Below are 22,401 nucleotides of genomic sequence, written 5' to 3'. Positions count from 1 at the left end.
CAAGAACACAAAGATGGTTAGAATTATTTGACATAGCTAAAGAAAAACAAGTACCTAAACCAGAAGAATGGGTTCATCGACAGGAAGAAAAAGAATATCAAGCAAAAGTACATTGTAACATGACTTCAACAACAGACATAATAGGTGAAGCCATAGCTTTAGCAGAAAAACTCAATATTCCTTCACATGAACGAGAAAGATGGTTTGATAATAAATTAGCTGAGTTCGACAGAGAAAACGACAGAAAACGGCAAGAAGAACTAAAACGAGAATTATTAGAATTGAAAAATACCGAATTCAAAGCTGAACAAAAGAATGATGCAACATTAACAAGAATATACCAGAAAGCTCAATTAAGAAAGCGTACAGCATATCTCGAAGATGGATTTCTCAAGAAGATTATTTTCCGCAAGTACAATGTAATTGAACAAATATATGTACCACAGAAGTACAGACAACAAATAATCAAAGCAAAGCATGAATTTTATGACACCATACATATGAGTGTAACAAGTACCAAGAAGAGAATTGCCAAAGAATATTATTGGCCTAGCTTGACCAAAGATGTCAAGAAATACATTAATAAATGTTTACATTGTCAATGGGATTATGATGAGAAACAAACTCAAAAGAAAAGCAACATAACTAAAACAAAGAATGAACCAGACTACAAAGTCAGAATTGACAACAATGAATCTATGAATCATGACTCAAGCAAATCTACAGGGACATCACTGCCTACTACATGTCCACCCCTACCTGTTACTACATGTCCACCCCTACCTGCTACTACATGTCCATCCCTACCTGACAATACAAGCCCATCCCTAACCACTGATGATGACTTCATGCATCAAGACTTGAATAAGACAGCATCTGCATCAAATACTATGATATGCATTGAACATTTCTACTACAATCAAGACAAGTCTCATGAACCAGAAGCAGATACTTATATTCAATCAACTTTGGCTATACCAGACAAAAGAAAAACTATGCAACTTGACTCTAACACTCATACAAGTATTCCTCATTTGAAAGAATGTGAGTCAACTCAAGAAGCCATTACATCCAAGAACATTGAAAGTCAAAGAATATTACATGAACACATGAAATCAAGATATTTTGCTCAAGGAGATCAAATCAATTTACTGTTACCAGATTTCAGTAACAAACTGTTTTACAAATGGCAAGGTCCATTTACCATCACCAGAAAGATTTCCAACCTGCTTTATGAAATCAATGTCAACAAGGTTACCAAAGTATTTCATGTTCATATGTTTGAACATTACCATGAAACAGATAATGAAGACATCAAAGCAGAAGTTGATAATTTTACAAGCTTAGCAACTATTCCTGAGGAAGAAGAAACATCATCAACACCCATTCCTGAGATAGATGTTTCATTACCAGCATCAAATCAATTTGACATTCCCAAGGTCATCACTCTGGATGACATAGCACTACAGAAAGTGAAGGACACTAAAGTGTTTCCAGACCATGCAGATTTCTTTACCAGTGTTTCTGAAACATTCCCATTACTGCAATTTGAAAACAACTCAGAAAGCAATAACATTGACAACACCAAGTTTCATCCTCCTTCTACTCAAGGGGCAACTTTTCTTCAGAAAGGAACAAATGAACTTCTTCAACATTACTGTATTGACCGATTGAACTCAGACATGTTCAGTCATTGCTCTATTGAACATTCTAATGCAAAGCATTCTGCTACCATTGTTCTACAGCGTCAAAGTTCATCAACCAGAAAATTGAGTTTTGGTTTCGGACAGTTCTTATTTTCACCAAACTCAAACGCGGTTCAATCAGACATTATCTGTGAGATCATTATGACATGGAGACAACAGCTTCATAAACTGAAAGACCTTTTCTTCAAATTTAGAAAACGCACATGCACATCCATGTCGGCAATTCAGAAGGGTTCCGAACTTTACATTTCTACTCTACATATGTACTATAGCATATTTAGTGCCACTTGATCCATTATCATTCATACTCGTCAAGGAAGAACAGTATTCAGTTGTACTTAATCAATTAATTTGTCTACTCATCTTTTCCACAGGAGTTCTATATCAGATGTTGTATTTATTTCAGCACCAAGCAACCCACTGAGGAAAGTCACTCATTCAAGATACTTTGTTTATTATGTTTCAGCATCTTTGCATATGACATGCATCAGACATTTTAATTTTTAAATCATGAGCATTTTATTTCAGGTCGAATATTATTGCATATATCCTATTATAATAGTACAGATACATGACAGAAAATTGGAATTTTTCATTGCTTCACACATGTTGAGATTTATATCACATTGAGTATTATTATTCAGAAGATTGATCACATTGAGTACTATTTTCTCAGAAGATTGTCATGTACAATCACAATTATTTTTTCTATGTCAATTTTTTATACGCAATATATTTTTCCATGTACACATTTTCACATTAGTACTAACCAAATGAGTTATATTGTCATATTTTAATTTCATCATGAAGCTTCATAACCTATTCAATTCAAGATTTAATTTATCCAAGTATTATGCTTTGTACAACTTTTGATATTGTTCATGACAAGCATTGTCTCATTTTCATAACCACTTGAATAGTGAGACAGGTATTCAAAGTCATCAATAATTTTATTCACTGCATTTACATTTTTTTTATTATTGTTGTCATCTCCAAGTTGACTTTATTTTGTCATATGTTACCTCAACCATTTTTCTATAATTTCATGTATGGTATTTTGTGTATATTTAAATTTTAATACATATGAGCATTTCTATTACCATACAAATGCTAAATGGAGAGGGGGGTAATATGTCACAGATTACATTATAGAATTGTTTGTACATTTCACTTTTGAAAGTAATATAAGCCCTCGACATGAGTCTCGGGATTTAATCCTCAAATTTAGACACTTGACGTTCAAGTCAGGATTTACCCAAGGGACGTAATTAGTATGTTTGAAATCTATTGGTTGTTTTGAATTTAAACAAAGACATTTTTGAAAAGAGTTAGCGCCAGAGAATTGGCGGTAGAAAAAAAGAAAAGTCAGTCGATAAAATAATGTTCTTGTAGCTAGTCACGTTTCTAGGAGCTCTGTTTGAAAAGCCTTTGTAATATGTTCCATATTCATTGATTTGTAATTTTGTACATAAGCTGTACTTACGTTATGTTTAAATAAAGTTCCAGAGTTTTGTTTTATCAAAGAATCGTTAATTTGTGAGTCTAGATCGTCAATTTTGTTAACTATTGAATTGAAGTAAAATCCCCGGCATAACAACACATCGTAACATCGTGCATGTTGTTACATCTGGCACAAGTGTTGTTACACTAAGCAAAGCTTCTCTTTAAGACATGATAATAGATTTCATTTCTTCCTGGTAACACGTGACTTAAACGTAGAGGTAACTAATTGGAGACTCATTAGTCTTTTATATCGACCACTGACCAGCCAGTTTAGCCGTGATATACAAATGACAATCTTTTTGATTGACCCTGACTCCTATTTATTTTCTAAGTTTAATTTGGGTTATATCCAGCTCTAAAATTATACACAAAGCTTGGTTTATACCTAGAACTAAATTAATTACCAGTACTTGGTCTCCGCCCCACAATAGGCTACTTTAATTTAAATTTGTTCCCTAGAAGACATGTATAGTAATAATCTATTCAACAGTTTACATGCAATTGCTTTAAGACATTATGCACGAGCAATGAAATGATAGAATTTAAAATAGCATTTCCCACATTCTGCCTAAATGATATTATAAGATCTATGCACCCGTAAATCTCTGACATCTACTCCTGTAAATCTGATGGCTACACTTGTAAATATCTGACATCTACTCCTGTAAATCTGATGGCTACACTTGTAAATATCTGATATAAACGCCAAATAAATCTTTGATATATACACCTGTAAATCTCTAACATACACCTGTAAATATTAAGACACAATGTTACCAAATTCACGTGTTTTCTCTCCCTCCCTCCCCCCGCCAATATAAAGAAGAGGGACACCAATCTCAACTGAATAGAAGCCCCATATCTAACCAACCTCCTTCTTACAAATAAAAAAAAAATATATGTTGTCATGTATCTAGAATATATGGCTAAAACGTCCTGTTTTCCACCTGTTATCAACTTTAATATCAACCTCCTATCAACTTCTTATCAGACCGCTTACTGATGTTATCAGCGTGAGCAATATATTTTTTTTTTTAAACTTTAACACTAATTTTTTTTCAATATCCATGTAAAAAGAAAAACTGGAACTTTTATTTTGGAAACGAATCAAAAGTTTTTTGTGTGTTTTTCTGGAACGAAATGTTTACCATCTGTAAGAAAATCATTGCGAGCCTATTTGCTCCCTGAGATAAGGTTTGACCCAAAGTCTTCCAGATCATCTTGACCTGTCGTCTAATCACAGTAATTAGGAAAACAACAAAACATTTGGACGAATTCACAAAACACACACACACACACACACACACACCTACAGACACATGACCACACACATTAAAGAGGTTTAAAAAAAAAAAATTGTATTGAAAGTTAAAAATTAAATTAACTCTTTTGATGAGCTCATTAAATCTTTTCATTGCGCTGTAGATGTGTGCCCCCATCTCCCCCCTTCCCTTGAGTGTTTAAAAGTCTGTGTGCATGTGTGTGTGAGTGGCTGCTTCGAAATCTTTGTCCACTCCTCTCCTCCGCCCCCCCCCTTTCCATAAATTGAAGGGATAACACTAGACTGTAAACTCCTCGGCTCAAAAGTAATCATTTTGTTCACATTTAAGGATATTTCAAAAGAAAAAAAAAAAAAGAAACCTCGTTTTAAGACTCGATGATGATTAAACAGTGTCCGTGTGTGTCTTTGTGCTTACACGTGTGTGTGTGTGTGTGTGTAGGTGCATGCGTGTGGTAAGTAAAAGGCTACATGAGTCCTGAAGATCTTTATATGCATTATTTATTTTGTTCTAGCCTGGAGGCCTAAACAATTTTGGAAGAGGAAGGAGATGTGAATGTATGTGAGATGAAATTATACTTAAATGTTGTTTTTTTACAAATTTAAACCGTCTGTCTGTCTGTCTGTCTGTCTGTCTGTCTGCCAGGTACAAATTTTGTACACGTTATTTCTCCCACTTCTCATCCTTGGCTCAAGTTGAAATTTTCGATAATTATTCATCGTCGACGACAACACATGCAGTATTGAGATATATAGCAAGAATTTGGCGGTTGTATCGCTTACATAAGCTTTGGTTTAAAAATGAATTGTTTTATATTTTGATGGTTATTTTTATGTGTGAGACACTCATCCGATCGAAAGCTTGAAATAGTTTTTAAAAATTGTTTGCCACTGACATAGATCTATTAATATCATCTATTTTAAATATTTTAAATATTTTAAGTTTCCCCAACAAATTTAATGTGATTTGTACTAAATGTAAAAGGAAACAACGATAATCTGTACAATGCTAAGAACTTGCTGTATATTAAGAACGTGCTGACCCTTTACATACGATATATATGAGACCTGGACAGAAAGAGTGGGCCTACTTATATGAATTTGTTCTAGCATGTTAAATAAGAAATATGATTTTCTCTTCGTGTCTTGTTTGAATAGTTTATCATCAGTCTGCGTCTTTTTCATGTGTAAGTTATGATCCAGTATTCATGGAGGCTATTAGTTTAGATTTTTTTTTACTTTCTGTTCTGAGAGCGTGTCTAATTGTGTAACTGACTTTGAATGTAAGTTTTTATTTGCGATAAACCTCATTGGAATATTCTTATCCTATCTTATATATTACAGACGTTACTTCAAAAAAGAAGATGATTACGTCCTACGCGTCATGCATTTAGTCATGCATATTAACCAATGGCTTAAATTCTGCCAAGTCACTGGTTTTCCTGGCTAGCTCAGGCAACCCATTCCATGCTCTAATAGCACTAGGGAAGAAGGAGTGTTTGTACAAATTTGTCCTATCATATGGAACGAGGAATGTGCCTTTATCTTTCTGTGCATAGTCTAGTTCTTAGATCAGTTGTTCATTTGATGTATCCCAATCAAAGGGTGCAATCGTCAATACATTCTAATCTTAAGAAAATAGTACAAGTGTTATTTTAAATATAACAAAGATATAGAGTAAGCGGAAAAGAGAGGAGATTGAGAGAGAAAGACAGAGAGAGTGAGAGAGAAAGAGACACACATTGACACTTGTCAGTTGTCAGACACATAGGAAATAAGCGAAAGTGAATAGAGATAGACAAATGAACATATTTTAAACAGTCGAGGCAGACTGACAGAAGCAGAAATAGAAAGTGAGAGAAAAATAAATGATAAAAGTCAGAAAGTTTATTTCTATTCTCTACATTTATTTTTCTAAATCTTGTTTCATTTTCACTAATGCATTTTTCTTGTGTTCCAGGCCGTTAGTGATCAATCAGCAATTCATTTATAGGTTTGTTTGCTTTTAAAAAATATCTTTTAAGTTTTTATTGCTAGCCATTATTTCATTCTCAGGTTCCGTTCTCCATGTTTCAGTTACGAACACACAAACGTAACTACAAACACACATACACACAACAAATAAAATGATTTCATTAAAAGAAAGAAAAGGTATATCTGGGAGGATTGTAACAACGGCTGAACTGACAGATGACCAGTCCATAATTCCTGGCTACTGAAGGTTGGACGAAGTTAATAGAGGACTACTAGTGCGGTTATCTTCTCTTGCCTCACTTTCTCCCAATGGATTTTATTCCCCCCCCCCCCCCTTTTTTTTTTTTTTAAATTTCTTACAAGAAAAATAACTCCTGCGAGTGATCTGGATATTGAACTAGAGAAAGAGAGATGAGAGGCAGAGGACAGAGAGAGAGAGAGAGAGAGACGGGGGAGGAGAATGTGTCAGTAGGTGAGAAAGACAGATATGTAGAAAGAGTGATTGAAGCCCTAAATAGATAGACGTCTTTTTATAAACTCTAGAGGGAGACAATTTTGTGCTTGCTTTTTTTTTTTGTCTTTTTTTCCGATAGAAAAAAAAAAGTGTTTAAAGTTTAAAGTAGTCGGAGCTCTCGTTAGTGGCTCACTCTAGGATGTTAGTGTCATCTCCTACTCTAGGATGTTAGTGTCATCTCCTACTCTAGGATGTTAGTGTCATCTCCTACTCTAGGATGTTAGTGTCATCTCCTACTCTAGGATGTTAGTGTCATCTCCTACTCTAGGATGTTAGTGTCATCTCCTACTCTAGGATGTTAGTGTCATCTCCTACTCTAGGATGTTAGTGTCATCTCCTACTCTAGGATGTTAGTGTCATCTCCTACTCTAGGATGTTAGTGTCATCTCCTACTCTAGGATGTTAGTGTCATCTCCTACTCTAAGATGTTAGTGTCATCTCCTACTCTAGGATGTTAGTGTCATCTCCTACTCTAGGATGTTAGTGTCATCTCCTACTCTAGGATGTTAGTGTCATCTCCTACTCTAGGATGTTAGTGTCATCTCCTACTCTAGGATGTTAGTGTCATCTCCTACTCTAGGATGTTAGTGTCATCTCCTACTCTAGGATGTTAGTGTCATCTCCTACTCTAGGATGTTAGTGTCATCTCCTACTCTAAGATGTTAGTGTCATCTCCTACTCTAGGATGTTAGTGTCATCTCCTACTCTAGGATGTTAGTGTCATCTCCTACTCTAGGATGTTAGTGTCATCTCCTACTCTAGGATGTTAGTGTCATCTCCTACTCTAGGATGTTAGTGTCATCTCCTACTCTAGGATGTTAGTGTCATCTCCTACTCTAGGATGTTAGTGTCATCTCCTACTCTAGGATGTTAGTGTCATCTCCTACTCTAGGATGTTAGTGTCATCTCCTACTCTAAGATGTTAGTGTCATCTCCTACTCTAGGATGTTAGTGTCATCTCCTACTCTAGGATGTTAGTGTCATCTCCTACACTAGGATGTTAGTGTCATCTCCTACTCTAGGATGTTAGTGTCATCTCCTACTCTAGGATGTTAGTGTCATCTCCTACTCTAGGATGTTAGTGTCATCTCCTACTCTAGGATGTTAGTGTCATCTCCTACTCTAGGATGTTAGTGTCATCTCCTACTCTAGGATGTTAGTGTCATCTCCTACACTACGGACATCAGGTTGAGAAGTCACACTGACATTTCAGTTCAGAACCAAAGACATTATTAAATAAAAAGGGAATCAAAAGTGATAAAGAGAAAGAGGGAGAGAGAGAGGGAGACTAGGATATGAAGACAGAAAAAAAAGAGATAGAGGGAGACAAAAAGAGAGTAATAAAGAGATAAAGAGAGATAAAGAGTTGAGATATAAGGAGTTAACTAAAGAGGGTAGATAGAAATGGAAAGAAAAGGAAAATAGAGAAAAGGGGGATAAAACAATATGGCGATAAAGAGTATGAGCTAAAGAGAAGTTGATAAATTGAGTGAAAGAAATGGAAAGTAAGATAGAGAGAACGAATAAAAAACAATAAAAAATAATCAATAAAGACCTAAGGTAGTTTTTTCCCGGCCTAAAATATATAGTACTAGGCTTCACATCGAGCAACAGACCGCCTGCTACCTCTAGCCACAACACCTCCTCTGTGAAGGATTGATTAATAGGAAGAAATGAATACAAAAAAACCTAAAAGACAATAGTGATAGACGCATTCATTAGGGAAAGTTGATGTATGTCCAGATAGGGCCCTATCCTTGCCGTTCCTATCAGTATCCATTATCCAAAGAACTCTGGATGACAATCCGCATAATCCTTGTTTGGAGTCATCTCCCATGTGGACAGAAACAGCGGAACAAATGTTATCCAGCCTTGGCCGGGAACAAAGCGCGCCAATTAACATCCACTAATGTGTTGTATTGTGCTCTCCCAATAAGTGAAGACAAAAGTGATCCAGGTCCACCTGCAGCCCTGCGTTCCGTGGAATACTTGAGGTCTGAGCCTGGGAACGCTGCGCAGATATGGGGCGTACAGTGCATGACTACAATGTTTTGAGATAATAAGTCTTTTACAAACACGCTCGTCGTGTTCCGCATCTCTATGTGACTGCTATAAAGGTAATATTGGGGTTATTTGGGGTTATAAGGGTAATTTAAGGGTTATTTTGGGTTACAAGGGTAATATTGTGTAACATTACACCTATTTTGGTCCAAGCACCTGCAGAAATGTTGAAGTGGGTGGAATAAAGATCGAAAATTTTGAAAGGTACTGGCCGACCCCAAAAACGCTGGATAGACATTGTGAATCGTATTGTAGGATACAGAATTAATGGATAACCTCATATTATGAAAAGGCGTGAGAATCATAAACTAAATATACCATTGCTTAAAAGTGCGTTTAAAAAATCAAAAGACTGTATCAAATATTAGTGGACTACAAAACTTAACATGATTAGTACAAGATTTGTTTCGGTAATTGGTATTTCATGTTACTTTTTGAGCTCATTCTGTCTAGTACAGAAAGCTTTAATTTTCGGTATTTAGAGTTAAAGGAACATTTCGTCGTCCCATTGATTAATAGAACTGAATTTTTACCGCGAATGCAAACTTCATTACCTATAATTGGAGGGATGGTCACATTTTAAAACAAGTTTTGTTTTTTTTATGTACAAGTATTACAGACTCCTGGGAGAGTGTTACGTGGAACTAATTACATTGCGGATTAACAAGGCGTCTGCTAAACGGGGATCCCCCAAACCCAAAATCTAGCAGTCAAGACCTTAGATTTTTTTTGCCCTAAAATCTACTTTTGGTTTCAAGTAATTTTGCTTTCAAGTTTTTTTTTCCAGAAGAGTAAATATTGCTCAGATATAGAAATAGAAACAAAAACAAACACTGTGTCAGTTAGTTCAACAGTGTGGTCTTAGTGTAAATATTGTTCTATTATTTCAAAACATGACATTTTATTTAAACAGAATATAGCTAATTCATATTATTTATCATGTCTCATATGCCAAGCAGATGTGCAAGACATGGGCACAGTTGGAGAGACTCACCCAGAACCGAGATGCCTGTAGGAAGCTGGCTGGTGGCTTATGCCCATGAAGGGACCACAGGCAGAGATGAGATGAGATGATCATGTCTCAACCTATGTGCAAATGATGTAACTTTTTTTGTTTTCTTTTGATTGAAGAAGGAATACGTTGGAGTTTTATTGGTGTGCTCGGCCTTCGGCGTCGACTCAGGCCGAACGTCTTGCGATACGAGTAATAGGATTATAGGGATAACACATCCATTTAAGTGGAGGGGCACTTCCTGGGCCAGGAGTTTCAAGAAAGTTCTACTCAGCTCAACTAAGACAATTTTTAAAAAATCAAAATTAAAAATGTCTATGTAATCATAACACATTTTCAATAAAAATTGTTTTAGTTTTTTGGCACATCGGCACACTTTAGGCCATGTCAATAAAAATTGTAAAGCAGACTTAGACTTAGGTTTAGACTTAGACTTAGTAATAGTTTTAGTTTAAGTTCTAGTTCCAGTTCTAGTTTTAGTCTTAGTCTTTGTATTTGTCTTTAACTCTGTCTTGGTCTTAGTCTTAGAGCAAAATTTGTTATTTTTTGTTCTTGCAAGGAGTACAAGTTGTATTCAATCGATTTAAATTTGACCTTCAACAAGTTGACAGTGTTAATGATTCCAGAACTTCGACTTACATTTTTTTTTGTTAATAGTATTTCATAAACTGGTTTTGGTTTCAGCTTTGCTATGTGATAGGTTTGATATGATATTTGATATGATTTCATTAAGAAATAGATGTCACTCTGAGCGTATCTCAGACGGAAGTGGATCCGAGTGTCCTGGCAGAGTCAGATCAATGTCTCTCTCGTTCACAAGTTTGTGCTCGTGCTGGATGTGGACCAGGCATTGAGGAACTTTCAGGTGCTGAGTGCCCCCGATGTGGGGAGCTGTGTGTCTCTCACGTTCACTCACACGTAGACTGAGACACACACGCTCTCTCTCACTCACACACACGCTCCCACACATTGCTAATGAGATTCAGGTGGCGGATCGACCGACAGGAAACGAAAACACCGCTTTCTTATGTTGCTGTTTGTTTTTTTTTTTAAGTGTAAGAACTGTGGACGTCAGGAAACAGAAAAAAAAATGGAGGCAAATGATCAATGAGTCACTAGTAGTACCCCAACGGAGTAACAGAACACACGAATTGAAAGCAAATAAAAAAAAAAAACCTGTATTCACGGTGTACGTGTGAAACCATAAGTTTAGTACACATAGACCTGGTGGACACAAGACACAATGTAGGCCATTCATCTTGACCAGTGGTCAGTAGAGTGAAATCCTTTCTTCTCCTTCCTCCACCCTACAACACGTATCTATTTTTAACTCTTTCTCTCATGACCTCTTAACTCCCCCTTCCCCTCCCATCCCAACTTTTAAAAAAACAAACATCAGGTATAATTGTCTTACAGTAATACGAGTGTGTTATCCAATGGTTTGAAAGCTAAGGTATTAATTAAATCATTGACTTGTGCACTAGTCAAATCACCATTAATTAGAGCGTCCCAGCGTCTGTAATGGGCAACAAGAAACCTTTACGCAGAATAAACATTTTAGCTATTTTGTAATTAGGTTTTGTTTTCAATTTGACGGTCAACAAAAATCTGGCAACAGAAAAATGATTGTTAGGAGAAATAGAAAAAAAAAACAAGTTTGGGTGATAACATTCACTTGAAGATATTTTTTTATACATTGCAGCTAATCCATAAATGCTCCTTCCTCGCTAGTGCTATTAGAACATGGAATGGGTTGCCTGAGCTAGCCAGGAAATTCAGAGACTTGGCAGAATTTAGGTCATTGATTTATATGGATGACTTAATGCATGACGCGTAGGACGTAATCATCTTCTTTTTTGAAGTAACGTCTGTATTATATAAGATAAGATAATAGCACGCTATTTGGTGTATCGGTGTACAAAATACGAAAGTATTGATAAGCGAAGTATTTTAACAATCCATCTATAAGACTTATTTTTCCTCAGCACTGCAGAATCCAGATTCTAGGCTCATTCGCTTGTAGCGCTAAATCATTTTTAGTTGGCAACGATATCTTTTGTATATGGCAACCAGGGGCGTAGGGTTAGGGTGCGGGGAGGGAGAATTTGATAATCCCCCCGGGACCCATTATAGGGGGCCCCCAAATGAGTGTTTTAATACATTAAATATTAATTACTTCGCAAAAAAGCAGGGTCCCCCAAAGAAGTTAACCCCCCCCCCGGGCACCCCTCCCCAAATGATGGCTAACTCCTAGCTACGCCACTGATTGCATCCTGGACAAAGTGTAGTTAATTTTTATTGTACAATTTTTCCCAATCTTACTCGTTTCGTGTTCCTATTTCTTTCAGGTCACCTTATAGCGTCACCACATTTCTTCCTATCACTTTATCTTCTTTTCCCTCTAACTACATTTTTATTGCACTACTCTTGTAAATACAAACATGATGTTGAGGTCAAAGTGTAAACAAAGATCGGGTTACTGTGACTAACAATTACTGTACAAGTCACACATTGGAAGTCAGTGTACTCTTTAATATTTGAAGGTTACTGGAATAGTCTCTTCTGAAATTTAAAACTCAACTAACTTGTTAAATATCTTACGACTCAAATTTTAAGGATTTTTTTTTTCATCCGATTCTCATGTAATGTAAGGCCCCAATTTAGGCGTTTTTTTATTCTAGATGTAATTTAAAAGAAATATTCAGCCTAAAGAATATGATTTCAACAAGGCGCCATGGAAACAAAATAGATAGGCTAAAAAAAATATTTCTAGAAATAAGACAACCTGACCATACGAGAGAGAAAGACAAAGTCATAGAAAGTACAGAGAGCGAGAGATAGAGAGAGAGAGCGAGAGATAGAGAGAGAGAGAGAGAGAGAGTAAAATGGTCAGAGAATTAGAGTACCGTGTCATAAAATAAAATGTTTCTACCGCCATGCACCCTCCCTCGCCCTGCTCGCAAATGACATTTTACAGTGTAACTACGAAGCCATCAAACAGTTCCCGAGATATTTATTGTTTGTTTATCTTTCTGTACACGCCCTGGTTCCCTTTTTGTTTCGTTAAATCTGACGCGAGGATCCGTCTAGTCTTCATTTTGAGTCAGCTCGCACGATGACACGATGAGAAGAAGAAAACTAGAAGGACACACACACACACGCACACAGACACTCAAACACACAAAACACGAGCAACAATTAAGGCACTCGGCTATAACTGAATTATGCCTAAATTAATTGTACAAATATCTTTTTTTTAAAAAAACGCCACGTACACACACACACACAATGTAAACAAAATGCGGAAGAGAAATGAAACGAAATATTAAATAAACATTTAAATCCAATCAAACGCTTCAACCAAGAGCGCTATTCCATCAAACAAGAAATTGAGCAATAATAGAACACAGTTAAACCTATGCAGTGTGGGTGAGAAATACATAAAACAACCCAACTAGGTGTTAAAAACCAAGCATTACAATGTCATAAAAACTCACCAGACGTTAGTGGAATCTATAAGAGTATCATATCCGTTTTGATCAGACGACAAGAATAATAGAAGCCAGCAGATAGCCACGTTATAGAGTTTGACCCCCGTACTGTTTATCTCCCCCCTTCCTTTCTCTCTCTCTCTCTTGTCTCTCTTTAGTTTCCTCCCCTCGTTGCTCCCACGGTCGATGCGAAGGGAAGCACCCCACGAGAGAGAGAGAGAGTGTGGTATCTACTTCCAGTGTTAGTGCCACGCAGTGCCGGCTGGAGCAGTAACAGTTCCTTTCAGTAAACATTTTTTTTAAAAAACAGCATAAACATAAAGAAGAAAAACCGAAAGAGCGGAGACAAAAGGGAGGGGGGGGGGGAGAGGAGAAGAATGAAAGTAGAGACCAAAGGCTGCGTACCCCCTTCCTCCAAATCACATCACTACTAAAGACTTAGTTCTGAAATTGGGCGCAGACGCCAGAAGTAAATTTGGTAAAGAGAAGGGGGGGGGGTAGAGGTGGTTGGGGAAACCAGTTTGTTAGAAAGAGAGGGTAAAATCGTGCATGACCAGGAATGCTTTAATTCTATTAAGTCAGTACGACGCCGTTACTTTGAGAATGGATACACGATTGAATGACCTCGGGAACAAAGTATGCTGCCCTCTACCCCGGTGCCCTTCCACCCCCCCCCCCTCCCACACACACCTCAACGATTCGGCGATCTTTTTTTCCCCTGTTCTGTCCAAATACTTACTTTAAGATATAGAGTGAAGTCGACTTAGGTGTGGAGGGGCAATTTTTTAAATATTTTTTTTGCCAACGGTAAAATCAAGTAGGATTATACAGTTCTTTCTTTGTATCTAGCCCTGACATTGGTAAACGTAAAAATTCACTTTCAGACCTTGCGATCTATAGGGCAGATGATGTAAATGCCATCTGTTTCTGTGACCCACGGTTAACGAGGGTGTCGTGTGGCCAGCACAACGACCAACAGCCTTTACTTTTCCCCAACTAATGTTAGGTACCCTTAACACTACCTTTAAAAGTTGGGTAGACTCAGAGGCGCCCAAAGATCCCGAAATTAAAAATTCCAGTCTTCACCAGGATTCGAACCTTGGACCCCCAGTTCAAAAGCCAAGCGCTTCAGCAATTCATTTTGATCACTAATTTATATTGACCCCTACATTCTGACCACTTCATACTGACCACTTTATTGAGATCACTTCATACTGACCACTTTATTGAGATCACTTTATTGCGATCACTTCATACTGACCACTTTATTGAGACCACTTTATACTGACCACTTTATTGCGATCACTTCATACTGACCACTTTATTGAGGCCACTTCATACTGACCACTTTATTGAGACCGCTTCATACTGACCACTTTATTGAGACCACTTCATACTGACCACTTTATTGAGACCACTTCATACTGACCACTTCATACTGACCATTTCATTCTGACCACTTCTTTGTGACCACTTCATTGTGATCACTTTAAACTGACCATTTTATACATTTTATACGAGATCTGTAATGAAATGCACATTATGTAGTTTAAAAGAGAGACAAAAACCTCGTAACTTCCAGATAACCAAACACACAAAAACGCAATCTAATTTCTGTTGCAGTTAATTTTTTCCCACAATAAATACAAAATACTTAAAAAATAATTGCATTTAATTAAATAAATATAAAAAAAACCTCGTTGCTTAGTAACACATTTCACATAGCTTCCTTTGGGGATCATTTTACCTAACGGTTATACGTTGACACATTTTTGTCGGTTAATTATCAGTCTTTAGGATTTGAAATAAAACAAAAAAGAAAGATAAGATAAGATAAGAATATTTAAGATAGATATAGCTCAATGTATATTTAGGTTAAAAATTCGTATTTGTAGATTTAAAATGCAAGAACAACCTGTTATAAGTTTTTTTTATTTTTTTTAAATTGAAGGAATGTTTAAAATAATGTCATGAGGAAATCCTGATTACTTTGAATGTCGTCGACAAGACATCTTTTTGTTACAGTAATATGTAGGGTTGAGAAAGAGAGATAGAGAGATGGATAAGGAAAGAAAGAGAATGAGGCAGAAAAAGAGAAAGAAAGAGACAAAGAGAGAGATAGAGAGAGGGGGGAAGGGAGGGAGAGAGAAAGTTTAGGGCACCTCTTAAATCCAATGCCGGAAAACAGGAACGTACTGATTAAAGGGCAATAGGAAAGTCAAGAAAAAGGTGGATATTATTGAAGTCAAAAAATAAAACGCTTCTGAAAGGTCTTACTTTTGATTGTGTCTCACGCCTTGCAGCAGATTATCTGTTGCCGAGCTTCTGGTCACATTGACCACGGAATGTGGACGGGATTTTGTGTTCAGCGCTCTTACAAGCTTTAGTCCTCTATCTTGTTACTCAACAGATGCGAGCTTCACTATATCGGTGCCATTTTTTGTTTTTGTACATTCAACGAGGGCTATTCGATCCCCGGACATTCAACAGCCTGCTGGTCAAGGAAGTAGAGACGTATTACCTATTGTGACCTAGTATTAGGATAGGCCATAAGACCAGTGACCTGTACTGTACTGGCAAGTTAGTCCAGTTGTACTTTGTGGTCCCAATTATATTATCTAGGCTAATAACTATAGCCTCTAGATGTACAAAACTACCGAGACAGACAAGTAATACTTCTGAGATTTCAGTTGCAACAAAAAAAAAGGAGTTTATTTACAAACAAAAGAAAAAGATCATGGAAAATGTAAATGGCAATAAAGGCTCACGAAAGAAAATGACATAATGAAACAAAGCAAAGTAGCAAGACAGTTTCCGGTCAATATAATTAAAGAACCACCATCATAGAAGCACAATGTCTTATGCAGAAAAACCAAAGCGATGGTTTACAATAATATCATACATATATTAACAATGAAATGACGTCATTCATGAGACACACTACTGTCTCGTATATAAACAAAAGATATCTAAATAAAAACATACAGGAGAGGATAAGTAAATCTCTACCATTTACATAAACCAACTTAGTACTAACAAATAAATAAAGTCTACTTAGCTCATTATCGAAATACTCTTCCCACAACAGTGGCACACTCCTCTTGAGTAACACAGCAATAGTACAACACAAGTATTAGTTAAACATTATAGGGATTTTGTTCAAAGTACACTGGTCAGTAAGACTCAAGAGAGAGTGACAAATGTAAACAATTAACAGGGACTTAAATCAAGTAATAAAGGGGATTAACTCTAATAAAAAAATAAAGGTAGCCACCCTTATTGTCCCTCTTATCACACCTATGGTCGTGTCAGTGAGGTTACGCTCTAGTTTTGAACCCACGCACTAGTTCAGCCTCGGGTTGTACGTAAATATATACATTAGCAAATTCTAGAACGGATCTTTCTGTTTCTCAATATGTCACAATGTAACGGGGTGTTAGTGGTTACAGAGAGATAGGTCACAATGTAACGGTGTGTCAGTGGTTACACAGAGATAGGTCACAATGTAACGGTGTGTCAGTGGTTACACAGAGATAGGTCACAATGTAACGGCGTGTCAGTGGTTACTTAGAGATAGGTCTCTGGATAACAAAAAGCTGAATGACAATCTACCCTCCTGTTTAACTTCCTATTTCTTCATTGTTTTAAGGTGGAAAGATTCTACTATCTAAACGCCCACCCACACAACCACACACCCACACACATGGCTTGTCATATTTTATCGTTATGGTGATATATTTCATTTAATGTTCACATGTCGTATTCAAAAGATATATAGTATTGTTTAATCTGATAAAGGTTAATTTATCATTATTATAAATGTAACCAGCTTGTGCTTTATAGTTTAACATCTATAAAGAATGTATCTTTATTCCAAAAGATAGATACCACTTCACAATTCACATCCGTTTATAGTGTCTATAAGTAGTACCAAAAAGATTCAGACGGGATAGTTACCAATAGTGTCAGATCCACAGATATAGTGGTCAGTGGTACATAATGTAACTAAGCTCACACGCTTGTGCTACAATTAGAAGTTTTATCTCAAAAACTTTGTTATATGAAATATTTCAAGCTGATATGATAATTCTTTTTAATGTCCAGTCTTAAACAGGATAGAAAACCATTAAACGTCTCTACCACCACAGTGGCGACACACCATTCTCTACCACCACAGCAGCGACACACCGTTCTCACCACCACAGTGGCGACACACCATTCTCTACCACCACAGCAGCGACACACCGTTCTCACCACCACAGTAGCGACACACCATTCTCACCACCACAGTAGCGACACACTTTTCTCTACCCCCACAGTAGCGACACACTTTTCTCTACCCCCACAGTAGTGACACACTTTTCTCTACCACCACATTAGCGACACACTTTTCTCTACCATCACAGTAGCGACACACCATTCTCGTGACCGCATAGATGACGACCATCTTAGGCCGAGTAAACTAGTCAAAGGAGTTCTGAGATGCGCATAGATGTGTCACAATCATGACGTCAACTACACAGCGAAAGAGATTCCCCCCCCCCCCCTAAAGTATTGTTCTAGCAAACACAAGACTATTCTAGAAATGATCTTGTTCTTTCAAGGAGAGTCTGCAGCGTATTCAAAAGGGTAATCAACATACAGGCTAGTAAGCATCAAACAGGTAAATATGATTTTTTGGTGAGCTAGTTTAATTGGGGGGTTTTAATTTTGAAATATCTATTGTTACGATCTCTCTTCCTAATCATCAGGCCTTCCGTAAACACTGCTAAAACTCAACACAATACATCAACACATCAAGAACTTGACAACAAGAGCTCCACAATATCGGGTACTTTAATAATGAGTGAATAAGTAGATAACAGCCAATACTAGAAATTGGCATCAAACACATCAACAACTAAAATGTCACTCTGTACATCACCGTACAAAACTCTACTGTCTCTCTTTCTGGACTTGTACATCAACACATGAGGACTCAACCAGGACCGACTTCATGGCCGACTAACAGTCCCGGTCTCGACGCTCTCCGGTCTTGAACTGCCGCTTTCCAACACACTGTGTCCTCGTACACGCAGGCTTTCGATCACATGACCATAACATTGGTCATATTTGCGTGTAATCGTGTAATCGTAGTACTGTCCCTTGTCCATGGCCCCGCTGACCTGAGTGATTCACGTGTGTGTCAGCTGAGCCTATAGTTAACCCTTTTTCGCCGCCAATAGGGTTATAACACTATTAATTTATTTATTTCATTGATTTTATGTAGCGCCTATTTCATGAGTATAACATGCTCAGTGTTTCAATCTTTTTTATGGGCCGATAGGGAGGGGGGGGGAAGTGTTACCTGGGAGAAGGTTTCCGTGCTGCCTTTAGGCGTTCAGCGAACACTACTCTGTTGTAGTTGGGATTCGAACTTGAACCCCCTTCTTAGGTAGCCAAGTATTTGCCTCTCAGCCACGCATCCCACTCCCATTGTGACACGTTTATTTACAATCTACAAGTCTAGATTTACACGTTTATTTACAATCTACAATTCTAGATTTACACGTTTATTTACAATCTACAAGTCTAGATTTACACGTTTATTTACAATCTACAAGTCTAGATTTACACGTTTATTTACAATCTACAAGTCTAGATTTACACGTTTATTTACAATCTACAAGTCTAGATTTACACGTTTATTTACAATCTACAATTCTAGATTTACACGTTTATTTACAATCTATAAGTCTAGATTGACATCTATTTAGACATTGTTCAAGTCGTCATTTATAATTATTGTTGGTATAAAAAATTTTCTTGTAATTATAGAAATATTTGCCAGTATCCACCATCCACTCCACTACTCTATAACCCAACTCCACCATCCACTCCACTACTCTAGAACCCAACTCCACCATCCACTCCACTACTCTAGAACCCAACTCCACCATCCACTCCACTACTCTATAACTCAACTCCACCATCCACTCCACTACTCTATAACTCAACTCCACCATCCACTCCACTACTCTATAACTCAACTCCAACATCCACTCCACTACTCTATAACTCAACTCCACCATCCACTCCACTACTGTATAACTCAACTCCACCATCCACTCCACTACTCTAGAACCCAACTCCACCATCCACTCCACTACTCTAGCACCAAACTCCACCATCCACTCCACTACTCTAGAACCCAACTCCACCATCCACTCCACTACTCTAGCACCCAACTCAACCATCCACTCCACTACTCTAGAACCCAACTCTTCCCTTATCCCTTTAACATGTGATCGAACCCATGAACTCACTCACCCCACACACCCACACACTGCAGGGGTGCTGCTAACTCGTGGTAGATCTGCTGCCGCAACCCGATCCCAACTCACGGCGCTGTTGGTACAACAGCCGCGGGTTGTACTTGGACTTTCCTGACTTACAGATTGTTTGTGTATAAACACCCAAACCGTTGTACCCTCCAAGTCTCGTCTCGTACCCAAGTCTCGCGTGAGTTCAAGCTCGTGCTTCTATAGTTACGCGAGATTTCATTTAAGTGTGTGGAGTCTATCGTGATTATTAATGTCTTTTATTGTCAATTCTCATTAAAATAACAACAACACCAACAACAGCATCAATAACGTCACTGACGAGTTTCTTACATCATGCAGTTTGATGTCTCCAGATCAAAGACCGGGGAATGAATCGAAAAAAATAAAATACCTCACCAACATCTCCATTCACGCAGGTCAAAAGTCAATTCATCCGTTAATGGTTCTTACTGGAAATACAGCTTAAATAATATACAGGATGGCATGAAGCTTTTCGAAATGGACATCTACAGTTGGGAGAAAGAGGGACTGGCTAGATTCACATGGAGAACAAACATAAAGGAAGGGTCCTGGTTTTGTAGATGGCGTACACACCACAAGTAGCAGAAACGGTGAAAATGCTGCAGCGTCTGTTGATAACAGATGCCCAACATGTGACGGCAGCTACGTATCAAGGATTGGTCACAATAATCACATGAAAAGTTGCAAAGGGAAAAGATTGTCTCTAGTATCGTAAAATGTCACAGAAGATGTATTAAGTGATTTGTTTCTATCCATTGCAGAGATAAGGATCAGTTTTTAGTACATATTTGGTCCACTGAATTTTAAAATAAGCGATGTTTCGCCCAAGACATAAATGCCGCCTACCTGATGTATATTGAGAGGACCCTGATATGCATTGAGAGGACCCTGATATGCATTGAGAGGACCCTGATATGCATTGAGAGGACCCTGATATGCATTGAGAGGACCCTGATATGCATTGAGAGGACCCTGATATGCATTGAGAGGACCCTGATATGCATTGAGAGGACCCTGATATGTATTAAGAGGACCCTGATATGCATTGAGAGGACCCTGATATGTATTGAGAGGACCCTGATATGCATTGAGAGGACCCTGATATGCATTGAGAGGACCCTGATATGCATTGAGAGGACCCTGATATGCATTGAGAGGACCCTGATATGCATTGAGAGGACCCTGATATGCATTGAGAGGACCCTGATATGCATTGAGAGGACCCTGATATGCATTGAGAAGACCCTGATATGTATTGAGAGGACCCTGATATGCATTGAGAGGAACCTGATATGCATTGAGAGGAACCTGATATGCATTGAGAGGACCCTGATATGCATTGAGAGGACCCTGATATGCATTGAGAGGACCCTGATATGCATTGAGAGGACCCTGATATGCATTGAGAGGACCCTGATATGCATTGAGAGGACCCTGATATGCATTGAGAGGACCCTGATATGCATTGAGAGGACCCTGATATGCATTGAGAGGACCCTGATATGCATTGAGAGGACCCTGATATGCATTGAGAAGACCCTGATATGTATTGAGAGGACCCTGATATGCATTGAGAGGAACCTGATATGCATTGAGAGGACCCTGATATGCATTGAGAGGACCCTGATATGCATTGAGAGGACCCTGATATGTATTGAGAGGACCTTAATATGTATTGAGAGGACCCTGATATGTTAACGCTACGATCGCTTGAATACCATTAAAACCAACAGGTGTAGCTGAGTGCCCATTCGCCTTTGCCATAGGAGTTTTGAGCTGCCCTCATTTCTTAATGAAGGTCCGACATCGTATAAAAACTAATAAATTAATTAAGCGAAACACATCTCTGTGTAAAACTATGTAAACTACAAATTTAAATTGCGACTTGATTTCGCGTTGTTTTTTTTTAAATGTCACATTGAATGGTAAAATATGTGGCTGCTGTACCAAAGGTCTGCAGTTGTTGTTTTTTTTTTCAAAATCAGTAACGACAATCGCATTTTCTTTCAGAAGTACTTTTCACGACTTTATACTGGCCAATTTGTCAATGACATCATCAAAGCTGATTGTTTAAACCAGCTCATTCTCTACACCTAATTAGGTCAAGTCTGACAAAACTTCTGCGCAATTAAAGTTCTCTGGCTAAAATGAATTTTATTCAAATTTTTTGAGGTACATATTAGCGCCGCCTCCTGTCCAGTGTCTGGGAGAGGGGGGGGAGGTGCCGCCCATCTCGCACTTCCCTAGATGGGCCTTTGGGTAGAACGCTCGAAAGTTAAGTTTTGTTTGTATAGCAAGTAAGCGTGAGTAACATAGCCGTCCTGCCAATGTCAGCCGTGCTTAGGTGTGTAAGTGGTGTCTGTGAGTGTGTGTGTTTATCCACGTGAAGGGCGTTAATTATGTCAAATCATTATTAATGAAATAAAATAACAATTACTTCATTACGGGACTTTGTTGCTGGAAACCCCCCCCCCTCCCTCTCACTCCTGTGTTCCCCAGCGCCCCCATGCGGTCTTT

At 37.9% G+C, this 22,401-nt stretch overlaps 1 protein-coding gene across 2 annotated transcripts in view; it reads right to left on the bottom strand.

Moving 5' to 3' along the window:
• The window catches only part of LOC106051401 (uncharacterized), a 241,024-nt gene extending 227,323 nt beyond the window's left edge, over window positions 1–13,701 (bottom strand). For both annotated transcript variants that reach the window (XM_056023275.1, XM_056023276.1), the window contains exon 1: window positions 13,547–13,701. The gene's annotated coding sequence lies outside the window, so the exon portion shown is untranslated. The remainder of the gene's footprint in view (window positions 1–13,546) is intronic.
• Between the last annotated feature and the right edge of the window lie 8,700 nt (window positions 13,702–22,401).

Source organism: Biomphalaria glabrata, chromosome 3 (genome assembly GCF_947242115.1).
Source record: "Biomphalaria glabrata chromosome 3, xgBioGlab47.1, whole genome shotgun sequence".
Classification (NCBI taxonomy): Eukaryota; Metazoa; Mollusca; class Gastropoda; family Planorbidae; genus Biomphalaria; species Biomphalaria glabrata.
This window is presented reverse-complemented; position numbering and strand designations above follow the sequence as displayed.